The 13,140-nt window shown below is 48.2% G+C and overlaps 1 non-coding gene and 1 pseudogene across 1 annotated transcript; both read right to left on the bottom strand.

Moving 5' to 3' along the window:
• Positions 1-498: 498 nt before the first annotated feature.
• On the bottom strand, positions 499-600 carry LOC136484635 (small nucleolar RNA snoR97). The gene has a single exon (XR_010766138.1). It is a non-coding gene; the product is annotated as a small nucleolar RNA snoR97 (small nucleolar RNA).
• Positions 601-705: 105 nt separating this feature from the next.
• LOC136484558 (small nucleolar RNA Z278) lies at positions 706-807 on the bottom strand (annotated as a pseudogene).
• Between the last annotated feature and the right edge of the window lie 12,333 nt (positions 808-13,140).

Genomic DNA, 13,140 nt, shown 5'->3' with positions numbered 1-13,140 from the left:
ATAGCATCTACTTAGGATAATTATCTAAAGTAGTTGGTGGCTGTGTCAGCCCTTATCTTTATCCCTAGCATCTACTTTAGCATCTCTAGAATATGCTGTAGCTTTCTTAAGGCTCAAGCAAGCTTTCTTAAGGCTCAAGCAAGCTATCCTATATGTATCCCAACCCTGCCATAGTTGTGGCATGGCTAATGAAATCTGAAATTTAGCCCCAAACCTGTGTTTTGGTTCTAACAGTAGCCACTAACCAGGCCAACCTAGCAAATAATTCCAATGATTTCTATACAAGCTCAAATCAATTTGGTCAGTCCTGTTATAAATACAACTAGTCAATAGAGGGCGTGAGCTACATGCAAAGGCAGCCAAAACTACAGAGGTTGTACATCAGACAGATGAATTAGTCTGACATATAAGTAGCTAACTTCCTTGTTCTGAAGGCTGAAAAAATAATTATGTTGCAACGAAAAGGCAAAATATGTGGCTTAAACCCACAGAAGTAAACAATCTTGTGCTGTTATTTAACTCCCAGCTCACAGTACAGAGCCGAAGCTGATGACAACACACACTCTTCGAGTTTTTCAGCCTCAACACAAATCAGAAAGCACTAGTGCAAGGATAGTTAAACTCGGTTCCGATTTACCCAGTATAATTATTTGAGAGAAATAACTAAACTACAATACTATTACTAAACTGCAAATGCATTTGGACACCGCCCAGTCTTGTCATGCGGGTGCAGCAGCTCCAAGTAGGAGCTACGCAGGAACTTGAGCCGATTGCAGACTCCAAACACTGGACGACTTCATGAGTGGCCAATGGGATGCAAGGTTTGCACCAAGAAAAATTCTCAAGTTGGACTTTGAGAAAGACTGACAAACAGAATTGAGACTTCCTTTTTGAATGTCTCAAGCAAAGAGGTTTTGGTGTTAAATGGTGTGACTCGATTAAGTTAGTAATGAGCTCTGGCACTGTTAGTGTCAAGGTGAATAATTCTAATGGAAGTTATTTTAAATCTGGTAGAGGGGTTAGACAAGGGGATCCCCTGTCTCCCTTCCTTTTCAACATAGCTGCTGATACTTTGGCTAAAATGATTTCTCTTGCTCAAAGTAATAATCTGATTAAGGGGTTGGTTCCTGAATATATTGAAAATGGGGTAGCAGTTCTTCGGTATGATGATGACATGATTCTGTGCGTCCAAGATGATAAAGAGCAAGCTGCTCATCTCAAACTTCTTCTTTACCTTTATGGGAAGATGTCTGGTCTGAAAATTAACTTCTCTAAGAGTGAGGTCATTAGATAAGTCAAGATGACACTAAAAGCCTGGAATTTTCCAATATGTTCAACTGTGCAATTGGTAAATGGCCCATTAAGTACTTAGGAGTTCCTATGGCTAGCTGTAGACTCAAATCAGGCCTTAGTGGTGAACATATATCAGTTGTGTCATGTAGTTGTAAACAAAGGTTCCTTACATTCAGGTTGAACAAATCATGACCTACTTAGAAAAAAAGGACACTCAATCAAATGAAAAGCATCACGGCGCCATGATGTTTGCAGCCATCTACTAATACTAGTTGCATCACGGCGCCACCAGACGGAGGGGAGAGGTGGGCAACAGGGCAGGTACCTGGCGTCGACGGGAGCAGGCAGGGGTCCCTTGTCGCCACCGGTGCGGCGGGAGCACGTACGGAAGGGGAGGCCGCGGTCAGGGGAGGGGAGAGAGTGCTCGCCGTCGCCGCTGCTGCTGGGGCCCACCCCACCCCACCTCGCGGGAACGGGAGCGAAGGAGGGAGCACGGGGCGGCGTCGGCGGAGGGGATCATTGTCCGGTGCGCCGGTGCCGCTGTCTCTCTCTCCGTCTCTCTCTCTCTCCGTCTCTCCGGTGGCGGCGGCTGTGGGGGACCGCCCGGTGGCGGCGGTGGTGGAGGGGAGGAGGCGGCCGTGGCGGTGGGGAGGCGTGTGCGGTGTGTGTGTGAAAGTAGGAAACGATTTGAGGGAGAAACGGCTTGTTGAATGCTTCTGTTTACCGAGTGCCTAGATGTACGACACTCGGTAAACTCAAGCACCGCAGCCCTGGTACATGTTTACCGAGTGCCCCGATCTACGGCACTCGGTAAACATAAGCATGGCAGGCAGGTGGGCCGTGGCTAATCTTTACCGAGTGTTTTAGGTCACACTCGGTAAAAGTCTCCATTATTTCATGCAAAACAAAAATGAAAAAATGCCAATTATTTCATGCCCCGAAATTGCTTGTTTGAGGCCCTAAATGAATTCAAATCAAAAAGTGGTCAACTACAAAGTTTCATAACTTTTTGAGATCTACAATTTTCATTTAGTAAGTTTTTCCATCCGACGTCGTTTGAAAAATTTGAATTTTAAATTTGAGAGATTCAAACGTAGTTTTGCATGATAAGATGATTTCAAATCAAAAAGTTGTCAACTACATAGTTTCAGAGTTACATGAAACTATGTAGTTGACTACTTTCAGAGTTACATGAAACTATGTAGTTGACAACTTTTTGATTTGAAATCATCTTATCATGCAAAACTACGTTTGAATCTCTCCAATTTAAAATTCAAATTTTTCAAACGACCTCGGATGGAAAAACTTACTAAATGAAAATTGTAGATCTCAAAAAGTTATGAAACTTTGTAGTTGACCACTTTTTGATTTGAATTCATTTAGGGCCTCAAACAAGCAATTTCGTTTTTTCAATGGTACACAGGTCATTTTGAACTTTTATAATGGCACACAGGTAAAAAAGGTAATTTTTACTCTGGTTCGTAGCCACCTCCGTTAGAATTGAACGGCAAGCTGACGGAAGTGGTATACAGAGCAAAAGAAATTTCAAAGAGGGTATTGGAGAACCTTTTCAAATTTCAATGGTACACAGGTCATTTCAATATTTTATAATGGCACACAGGTAAAAAACTCAATATCATATGTGGATAGAGGGAAAAGAATAAAGGGAACAAACAAGAAATTTGGTTGAATTTTACCAAGTGTTGCTCCAGTACACTCGGTAAAAGATAGTGTTTACCGAGTGTTGTGAACTTACACTCGGTAAAAGATAGTGTTTACCGAGTGTTGTGAACTTACACTCGGTAAAACTTTATTATTACCGAGTGCAAATACTTCTACACTCGGCAAACATGTCATGCCGTGACGCCGTTTAGCGCACGGTTGGTACACTAGGAGACGTGGCAGCTCAATACCGAGTGTCTCTTTTTACCGAGTGCGCCCCTTCGGTAAAATTGTAGTTCTACCGAGTGTTTGAGGTTACCGAGTGTTCGGACTCGGTAAAGATGTCTACTACCGGGTGTTTATGTTTTCCGAGTGTTGGCACTCGGTAATAAAATGTTTTCCGAGTGTCCCGACTTTTGACACTCGGTAATTATCTGGGCACTCGGTAACTACACAGTCTCCGGTAGTGCATGCTCACTTGCCATCGAAAAGTTGTAGAGCTCGAAAAGTTATGCAACTTTGTAGTTGACAAATTTTTCATTTGATATCATATATGTAAGAAAAAATATGTTTGAACTCCTCATATTGGAATTTCAATCAAATGACCTCGGATGTAGAAACGACCAAGACCAAAGTTGTAGATCTTGAAAAGTTCTATAACTTTATTGTTGACAACATTTTTATTTGAACGCTCTGTAGTGTTTTTTTAATAGTGTAGTCTGTATGAATTTCTTCTCTTCTCTATCTCTGCACCTAAAAAATACTTAACGTCATCGTCAGCGCCTAATAATCGCCCCGCTAGTAGTAATCTTCTCGCTTCTCTACGCGGCCACGTCCCGCCCCTCAGCTCAGGTACGTCTACGGAGTCTGATGAAGATGGGGATGGTTCGGCTCCATTCAATGGTTCATCGATCTGATCCACAGAATCGATCCTAACGGGCCCCTTTTACTACCCATGAAGCCTGCTCGGTCCAATGGCTCAGAGACACTCGAACCTTAGGCTCGACTGGATGGATCCACCCATCGGCTTCCTTCTATATGGCGGCGCCCTCTGATCCGTCGCGGCTTCCTTCTATTTGGCGCGCCCTCTGATCAGTTGCATGATTGTGGTGGACTCGCGGAGCTCTAAACGACTGGATGTAAGGCTGCGTGCACGGCGACCTACGATCCCCGTCGTGTTGCGCACGCGCCGCAGCTGCATGTTGGTTATCAACCATACGAACCAAGACTGATTCGGACCAAAAGGTATGATAGCGTCGATTGATGGAGACTCGACGTTCATGATCTAGGCTTCGAACCAAGACTGATTCGGACCCCCGCAACCGTTACACCACTGCACCGTTGGTTATCAACCATACGAACGCGATTGACCTCGCCGAGAAGGCTTTCCTGCAAGTGAATCGAGAACACAAGCAAGAACGAGATGAACGCAATCTGAAATTGCAAATAAATATGATGCTTATGATAATGAGAAGGAGTTCAAGTCTTTATTTGAAAGGACTAATTGCCACAGGCGAACAAGATCAAGAACTGGGGCCCTGGTTCACAGCAAGCGGCCTTGGCCGCGACGGTTGCAGCAAAACGACGTCTGTTTCACAGGGAAATCAAGAACTAAACAAAATCCAAACCCTAAGGAGAGCGACGACTGCTATTTATAGAGTCTTGGGCGTCACCCCCCTGGACGCGCCCCCTAATGGGCCCAAACACGATACACGGTCCAACGGACCAAAAGACGGTATCGCAGCACCCTGGCAGATTCTGGACGCTGACTTATTTCGACGATTTCCATTGATTCTGAAGGTCTTTTGACGTGAAAACACTTGGATTGACTTCCTTATCAAATTAGCTTTCCAACCATACGTGGATCGTCGAAAACGGAGTCCGGATGCGTCCTGGGTGACCAGTTTAAGGCAGACTGGTCCTGGAACCCGAGATGGGCTCGAACTTCAGTTGGACTGGGCTTCCACCATGAAAAAGATGAATTGGACGCCCATGCTGGACCTCCTCCTCTCCTTGGCTTGTATGCGACGAAGTAGTGATGTCCTCATCAACATGTCATTGTTCCCCTCACCCATCATAATCAGATCCTCTTTATCAACAGCTCCATGTACCTGCACAACAATCACCAGTCTGAGCTCCAAATACAAAATGTGATTTGGAAATGGAAAGCAAAAGGTCATTCACATAAAAAAAGAGACACAAGGATCTCTACAAATTACACCGAACATGGCTGACACTATACTCAAGTAAGATCACACATTCCCTCACCAATCCCCAAAATTTCAGTGCTAAATATGCTGGAAAAAATGTCGCACTTTGCTATAGTGTCTGATATGTGGAACTGAAAGAAGCTTATTTATATGCAAAAGAATCTCTACAGCTCTGCAGTTACGAAGTGATTTCTAACCAAGCATAAACCTCAATTATTTTGACAGCTCTGAATTATAACTACAATCAGAATTTATATGAACAAAATGGAAACTTGAAGATACTGCCGTAACTTGAAATGAATATGCTTGATGAAGTGACGCAAATAAGTAATCTGAAGCAAGACTGGCTAGGCAAGTCAAGGTCAGCAAAGACTCCAAACATGCCCTGTATCACCAACCATGTAAACACGTCAACCCCGCCTTTCTTCTGTCCTCACCATTTGAAAAATTATGCACCTCATGTGAATTAAGAATTTCCTACTGTTTACAACAGTGTGCAGGGGAAAGGATATTTATGCTAGTGTCTTGTATATGGTGGAAGATTCTCAGACAGCAAACTGCATCCTGATAAAAAATAGAACAAAAGTACAGAACACTTTCTAATATGCCATTTGTATACCAATCTAATGCTAATTAGAAAACAGTACTCAAGTTTGTACTAAATAGGTACTTTGCAAATTTGTGAATACTAACTGAGGTACTGATGCACGGGCTCTGGAGCTTTGGTCTTGAGCAATAACCACTTTTGAGAGTGCTCCAATGCAAGCTTCTGAGACTTCTCTTCCTTGAGCAATCTGTTTCCAATCTTGAAAGGGGAACCAACTTTGTTGTCCCAAATAGCCAATCCTAGTCAGATAAAGGAGCCAGCAACTACCCTAGTCCGGGGAGCGTGCATCATCCGCATCTGATTCACAGACTGAGTCAAAATTTGCAAGCAGTTTTATTGAATTAAAGAGCTACTTTGCTAGCTGTCTGTGCTACTGATTGATAATTCATTGTTGGTATATCTCAACACGAATATCCACATACTCATCGATCATGTCGGCCTCCCCATTGCCCTCTTATCTGAAATGTCATTCTCCTGAAATAGGCAACAAAAAAAGGATCAATATTAGACACGTTCCAAACATCAGCTTGCCGCGGCACACCCGCCACCCGTCCGACACCGCGAAGATGCAGGACAGCTTATACTTGTCATAAACCCAGGACATTAAAGGTCTCCACACAACAGATTTATCCATGCTGAGCCTAATTGCAACATAATCTTGTGGGAACGACCAGGTTAGCCAATCTATGCTAACAGTATTGCATCCCAGGTAGAAAAAAAATCAGAGAATCAGAGAAAAGAAATAGCCACAGACCTTGCCTAACAGTAGCAAATAGCAGATCCGACCAGTTCTAATCAGACAACCTCGAGATCGCATTCGAGATCGCGTTTGGAATCTCTGTTGTCAATTCCAATCCGGCGAGACCAAGATTCAAAACTGGCATTGTCGGGCTGGGGATGCAGATACTTTGCTGTCAACAAAGACTATATTGGTGTTTTGACAAGAAGAAGAATCGTGGGCTACAATATATATAAGAGGGAAAAAGGGGCAAATGATAGAAACCTGAATTCGAACAGATCATGGACATCTGTGACCCAAGTCGATTCCGTTCTGCGTTCAATTCAATTTTCCTGACCAACACAGAGCAACGGAAGCATAGGAGCTGAAGTCTTGATTCGATTCCAATTCCAAACCAATTCGGATCCGAATCCGACTCGCTCGGCCAAAATCGCGCTTTGTGCCGAATGCGGCGGGCTGGGCGGGCAGCTGCGCAAGAGCCGCCTGCGCATCGGCGTCGATGCCGGAGTCGGACGCGGCTCGCTGCATAGAGCGCTGCGACAGCGAAGGAGGGCGCTCAGCGAGCACCGCGCTCTGCGGCCGGCATCCGAGACGTCGGCGGAGCTGCAGTGGCTGTGCGGCTTCCCAGCACGGAAGAGGCCGGAGATCGAACGCGCCGGATGGAGCAGGGCGAGGTGGATGCGGTGGCGCTCTCGGTTTGGGCGGCGAAGGTGGTAGGGCGGTAGAACGCGGCGGTGGCAGAGCTTCTGCTCGGCCATCCATGGCGGCGGCGTGCGTGACGGCAGCAAGCGGCGGTGGCTTTTCTTGCTTTTTATCGAGAGGGAGACGGGATGGGAACGGAAACGACGGAGCGCAGTGGGAGTCGTCCACGCGAGGTAAAGATTTCCAAACGGGCGGCACGGGCACTACACGGCACGAGCACGGCTGGGCACGGCATGGCCAGGCACGGCACGGTCAGGCACGGTAGCCTTGCCGTGCCGTGCCGTGTAGTGCCGCCGTGCTCAGCCTCTGGCCCAGGCACGGCACTAAGCACTCCAGACCGTGCCGTGCCGTGCCACTGGGCACGGCAGTCCAGCATGTTAGTGCCGTGCCTTGGCACTAACCCACAAAACAACATCAAAATTTCAGAAAACAGAGAACAGCTCAAATATGAAGAAATCAAAATCAAGAAGAGAACACCAGGCAACAAAATATCAAAAGGAAGGGCTGTGCAATGGCTGCCTCATTAAAAACATGTCCAGGTAAAACTCACCCTTGTGAGAAACCCTGGACAGGGAAAAAGAGTGCAGCCAGCCCCTTAGTGTAATTCAATTGTTCATTACATCCAATCCACAGGTCCAAAGCATCCAAGTCCAATTAAAATTACAGACCATTACATAAATGAATGACTAATCAAGATAAAGGTTTTCAAAGGCCTCCTCGAGCTCCTTATCCTCCACCATATGTTGTAGCCTTGACTCAGCAGCTTCCCTCAACGCCAGTGGCTTCAAAAAAAGAAACAGATCTAGGGTTAAATCAAGAAGAAGAAAAAGAAGTAAAAAACAACAAAGCAAGATCAACAAGAAGAAGAAGTGAAGAAGAACAGCGAATCAAGAAGAAGAAGAAGAACAAGAAACAGATCTAACTCACCTCGCTTGACGGAGCACCAGAGGCAACGGCGACGACGACATCACTCAGATCCGGCGTCCTTGTACCTCAACGCATCATAGCGGAGCCCCAATGACGCCGGAGTCCGGCGAGATCGACGAGCGCGACGAGCGCGACGAGAGAGAGACGAAGACGATTCGTTGGAGATCTCAACGACTAAGCTACATCGCCGGTCAGAGAGAAGAGAAGGGGTGTACAAGGCCGTGCCGTGTGCCCGTGCAAGCCACCGCCGCTGTCACCAGCCACCGGACGGCGAAAAGAAGAGAGTGAGCGGCTAGGGTTTCGAACGAGAGAACAGAGCCGAAGAGCGAGGTGCGCGCGGCGCGGAGGGGGAAGAAATGAGCACAGTAGCTTCCCCCGGGCGGCTCCAGGCTTATATAGGCGCCCCACCGCAGCCCTTCATCCAACGGCCAGCACTCGCCGGGGGCTTCATCCAACGGCTCTTAGCCGTGCCGACCCCGTGCCGGCCTTTGGAGCGGGCCGTGCCCGTGCCGTGCCAACGGGCTAGCATAGCGGCCCAGGCACGGGCACGAGGCCGTGCCGTGCTTGGCACGAGCACGGGAGAGGCCGGGCCGGGCCGTTTTCGGACCGGGCCAAATCAGCACCGTGCCCGTGTTGGCCCGATGGGCCAGGCCCGTTTGGAAAACTTTAACGCGAGGGAGAGGCGAGCTACGCCACGAGTGGGCCGTGCGGGGAGAGGGCGAGTGGGGGCGGAGCAAGTGCCCTGCGCGGTTGGGCCAAAATACAGCGAGTGGGACAGTTGGGCTAGTAGAATGGGCCAGACGAAAAACAGGCCAGACCAAAAAAATTGGTTGAAATTTTGTGTTTTTATTATTAGATATAGATATATTTATATATAGTTTGGAGGGCGTGGATTCTTTACGATGCAGCAGCACTCCTTCGGCTGCAGAATCAGGCTATCCTGGCAGAAATGATCGAAGTTCCAACTGCCCATTGAGGCGGCCTTGGCTCTGCATGATTCTTGGCACAAATACGGTTTGGCGTCGCAGTCATAATCCACGACGGTGCACTCCACTCTACCCCACTCTGCACACGTACACATGCAGTGCAATCAACCAGAACAGATCAGATTTGGCTGCAGAAATCAGGGCAGCACAGCAGTACGTACTTGTAGAGGAGCTAGCTAGATATACATGCATGATTATATTGCTTGCTTGTACCTGCAGAGGTGGAGGACAGGAGAGAGGACACGACCAGGAGAGCGACCAACATAGCCGTGGAGTGCACAGTGCTGCTTCTTGAGTCGTTGAGTGCCATAGCAAATATGTAGTAGTACTCTGAGTACTCTCCGTCCCCGATGCAAGTAGGTTATATGTCGCTGGTGCATATATATAGGCAAATAGAAGCAGGACCGAAGCGATCATCAGTAGGGCAGTTCATTAATTACATCTATCAAGAAGCTTATATCTATCTATCTATCTATCTGATTAGTCTGTCCATCTATCTATCTATCTATCTATCTATCTATCTATCTATCTATCTATCTATCTATCTATCTATCTAATCCGAAATAAAAGGTATCATAAAAAATTTAGGACATATTATTGGGTAATTCAAAAGACACATGTAACCCTACATTAACATATTGTTTATCATATTTATGTTGATGATAGATATTAATGTTAGGTATGTTTATGAATGTTTCCTTTTCAAATGGAATTGTAAAGTTACTTTGATTGAATTTGTTAAAATTTTGGGATAAATTATGAGTGCTTGGGTAATTTATATTTTGGAGGGAGTATCTATCTAATCTAGCTAGCGACGGGTCATCTCAGGAGGTGTCGTGTATTTTTCGGGCGAAGAATGAGGGTTAAATCGGCGTCGCTGACCCATCGTTGTTTATACCCCCTCGGCCGCGTGTCTTGGCACTATGAGGCCTGTGGAATTTGACACTGGCTTGTGTGTGACCGAATTAGCGTTAATAATTCCTTTTAACAGAGATCACTTCCAAGAGGTGGGTGAGCCACCCACATTTAATTAGAAAGCTGATTTGCCCACACTGTTGACTCTAAATGCAGTAGTAGTGTAAGTTATTGTGGTTCAAAACAGAATTTAACCATGCTTAACCCAACAAACACCATTTACCTGCAGGTATGTGTTATTCCTTAGTAAAGTACATCCATCAGTTTCTTAAAAAAGGTTCAAAGACGTCAATATAACGAGGCACCACCTGCTTATTACATATTAGTATTAAAATGCACGGTACATACATACATTAACACACGTGATCGACGTACGTGGTACAACTAAAAGTCGAAGGCTAGCATGGCAACTTGATCATTAGTGTAAGAGAACAAGTGACTGAAGTGCTCAATTGTATTCACCAGATGGAGCTTGTACATATACAGAGAACGAGTGGTCTAGAGGACTAACGGTTTCCTACATGCTAGGAAGACCCGGAAGACTAGGATCATAGACCTGTTCTTCTACACCCCCCTCAGTTACATCATCGGTGTTAGAAACGCACAAGCTAGACTTAAACTGGTTGAACAATGCACTGGGCAAACCCTTCGTCATGATATCAGCATACTGGTGTGTAGTTGGTACTTGAACAACACGAAGCTGCCCAAGTGCAACCTTCTCGCGCACGAAGTGCAGATCCAGCTCAACATGCTTTGTACGCCGATGATGAACTGGATTTTCAGAGAGATACACCGCTGAAATGTTGTCGCAATAAATTACTGTGGCCTTGTTGATTGGAACGTGCAGCTCTTGCAAAAGGTTCCTGAGCCAGCAGCACTCCGCTGTGGCGTGTGCCAGGCCGCGGTATTCGGCTTCGGCACTTGATCGAGATACCGTGGTCGGTCGCTTGGACGACCAAGACACCAATGAGTCACCAAGGAACACGCAGTAGCCTGATGTGGATCGTCGGGTGTCGGGGCACCCTGCCCAATCTGCGTCGGAGTAGGCAGTCAGGTGCGTTGTCGGTGGTGCCGAGATGCGCAGACCATTGTCGAGTGTTCCACATAGGTACCGGAGAATGCGCTTGACAAGTCCCCAGTGTACTTCCCGTGGCGCGTGCATGAACAAGCACGCCTGATTCACAGCATATGCAAGATCAGGACGTGTCAAGGTCAGGTACTGGAGTGCACCCGCAATGCTGCGGTAGAACGTCGGGTCATTGAAGAGGGCACCCTCCGTCAGGGAGAGCTTTGGCTTGGTGTCGACCGGTGTCGGAGCAGACTTGCAGTTCAGCATCCCAGCGCGTTCAAGAATGTCTTCAGCATATTGTGCTTGGTTGAGGAAGAAGCCATGTTCGTCGCGCTGAACTTGCACACCGAGGAAGAACCAGATGTCACCAAGATCCTTGATTGCAAATTCTTGGCGAAGCAGCTTGACGATGTGTGCCAAGAAATCACTTGTCGAAGCGGTGAGCAGGATGTCATTGACATAGACAAGCAAATAAGCTGTCTGACCAGTGTGAGTGAAGACGAAGAGCGATGCGTCGGAGCCGGTGGACATGAAGGCAATGCGCCGGAGGTAGCCACCAAGACGCTCAAACCACGCCCTGGGCGCTTGTTTAAGTCCATAGAGGGACTTGACAAGACGACAGACATGGTTCGGGTATCTCTGATCGATGAAGCCTGCAGGTTGATGGCAGAACACCTGTTCGGCAAGGTCGTCGTGCAAGAACACATTCTTGACGTCGAGTTGATGTACCGGCCACGAACGCGAAGCTGCAAGATGAAGCACTGTCCGAATTGTTGCAGGTTTGACGACCGGTGAGAAGGTCTGGTGGAAGTCGACGCTCGCACGCTGGTTGAACCCACGGACCACCCATCGAGCCTTGCGGCGCTCCAGGGTTCCGTCAGGGTTCAATTTGTTCTTGAAGATCCACTTCCCTGTGATGACATTTGCACCAGCCGGCCGTGGCACGAGTGTCCAGGTGCCATTGGACATGAGGGCATCGTACTCCTCTTGCATTGCCTACCGCCATGTCAGATCGTGGAGCGCGGCACGGACAGAGCCTAGTGGAGAAGACAGCGTCGTGGTGGTGGTGAGGTTGGCGTACTTCGGGTTGGGGAGGACGATGCCGTGGCGGCCTCGAGTCATCATGGGATGCCGAGGCGGCTCGGCTGGCCCTGCACCAGACGTCGTGGCCACTGTCGTAGAATCCACCAGAGGTGTTGTAGTGCGTGATGGTGGCTGTACTGCAGCGTGGTCGTCGACGAGGTGAGGCAGCGCCGTTGTGGACCCAGAGCGGGTGGTCGCAGCCGTCGTAGACGTGGAAGATGTGGTGCTCGACTGATGCACCTGTGGCGCACTAGTAGTGCTGATCACAGGTTGTGGAGCTGGAGCACCAGCTGCTTGCTGACGACGTGGTGGAGGCAGAATCATCACGTCCTGATGAAGAGGCTGAGAACGTGCCGGCGACACAGTGGCGGGCACAGGTAGCTCCTGAGCAAAAGGAAAAACGTTCTCGTCGAAATATACATGACGAGAGGTTAGTACACAACGAGACTCAGGGTCATAGCAGCGATATCCTCGTTGTTCCGCTAGATAACCCAAGAAGATGCACTTGATCGAGCGGGGGGCGAGTTTGTGCGGTGCGGTAGCAGCAGTGTTGGGGTAGCAAAGGCAACCAAAAGTGCGTAGGTGTTCATATGTGGGTGGCACGCCAAAGAGGAGCTCATGCGGGGTTTGCTGAGCGCGTGGGCGACATGGTCGGCGGTTGATCAAGTATGTAGCAGTGCCATTGGTTCGTGGGCTAGGCCTGCACGTAGCCGGTCCACGGATTGTATGCCTGGCCCCACGATGGCGGAGGCCCGGAAGAAGCGGATCCACCTTGTGGACGAGCGGTGCTAGAGGCGTTCGCGGTATTGCGGAACCGCCCGTCCGCGTTCTTGCGCTTTTTGCGGCGATCACCGCCCGTGGAGGAAGGAGCATGGCCGCCATGGTTGGCGGGCCGAGGTGGAGCAGAAGTGTTGGAGGAGCCCGTGTTGGAGGAGCCCGCCGCGAGG

The sequence above is a fragment of the Miscanthus floridulus genome, chromosome 9, assembly GCF_019320115.1.
Source record: "Miscanthus floridulus cultivar M001 chromosome 9, ASM1932011v1, whole genome shotgun sequence".
Classification (NCBI taxonomy): domain Eukaryota; kingdom Viridiplantae; phylum Streptophyta; class Magnoliopsida; order Poales; family Poaceae; genus Miscanthus; species Miscanthus floridulus.
Note: the sequence above shows the minus strand (reverse complement) of the source record. Positions and strands in the feature narration are given on the sequence as shown.